Here is a 1,483-nt window from a genome sequence, read left to right as displayed (position 1 = left end):
TAGGCCTCCTGACAGTTTTCTTATTGGCCGCTGACTCTTCGTATGGTGTGACAGAGAAGCGAGAGTAGAGGTTGAGAATGCCTACTCTGTGGTGTGAAGGAGGTTTTGCTTCATGATCGAGGTGTGGGTCTACTACCGTAGACTTCTGAGGCACTCTTGTGTTAGGCGGGGATATTGAAAAAACACATTAAAATCATAATATGTGATTTAAAATGAAACCGTGAGCTGCTTTTCAAAAAATACTCACAGTAGCCTACTTTTATTATTGTTATTATCATCATCATCATCAATATTAGGGTAAGTGCGCCTCTCCCTAATTATTTCAAAGAACACAAAATGTCACAATTAGTTTTTAAACGTTTCATCTGGCTGCCACTAAACATGAAAACAAAAAATATCCTGTTTCATCAACATAACATTAAGTAATTCTATAAACTGATTTTGAGGTAAATTTATTTATTGTTATTTAGAAAAAGTTGTTGATATAATCTGTTTGTTTTAAAAACAATCTGTGCAAAGATGTTGGGAAGAATTTTGGTGGGTTTTGATGTTAAGTAGTAATATGTTAAGTTAGTGTGTTGAAACAACTGGAACTGGGCTAAAACTGGGCTAGACTGAGAAAGAGGTATACTTGTATTATCTTAGAACTGCTAAATAGAATGAACATAGTTTTAACTATTATTATTTTATTTAAGTAATATTTCCATAGGAATAAGTTTAATTATTTAAAAGTGTGTTAAATGGACCCACGTATTTCATACTTTGCATACTTATTATACATGATTGTAAATAGCATTTTAGAACACTTAAAATATAGTTACATAGTTATATTTAAATTAGGAGAGATTTAAGTGTCCTAAAATGGTATTTCTAATTATGTATATTCTGACCTGAACAAATTCAATTAAGGAAAGTGGTTGAAGGCATAGGCTGTTTTTACGTTGTTTTTAAGTGCAACTCAAAATTATCCATCCAAATATCACAATTAACGTTTGGGATGACAGTTTTTAAAAAATTAAATAACAACAATCTTTCAACTGTAACCATTTATTTTCTGTAGTTTGACCATCTCCACATTCACAATTTTTTGTAAACTTTGCTTGTTTGTGTCAGCAATTAAGACATTGATCTGGGTTGGTTGTCTTCCCCCATTTATCCTACGTATAAAGAAAGAAAGCAATACATTGTCATAATTACGCCTATCTATTGTTAGTACATTCAAATCAGTACATTTTCCTAGGCAGTATATAGGTTAGCCAAGTCAAAAGTCATTTTTGTCTATGTTATGTTAATTACAAGGAGTTGTCTCCTAGACAGTTACTACATACATTCCTTTATTTGCAGCAATCAAAAGAGCGGTCGCAGTGGCGCAAAATGCAAGTCCGCTTAGCAAGGTTTGGACAATGTAGTTCTGATTAATTAAATGCACATATCACTCCATCACTAATAAAATATTTAAAACTACAACTCCCGACGTGCTTAC

Source organism: Esox lucius, chromosome 18, assembly GCF_011004845.1.
Source record: "Esox lucius isolate fEsoLuc1 chromosome 18, fEsoLuc1.pri, whole genome shotgun sequence".
Classification (NCBI taxonomy): domain Eukaryota; kingdom Metazoa; phylum Chordata; class Actinopteri; order Esociformes; family Esocidae; genus Esox; species Esox lucius.
The sequence above is the reverse complement of the archived record's forward strand: the minus strand, read 5'-3'. Positions refer to the sequence as shown.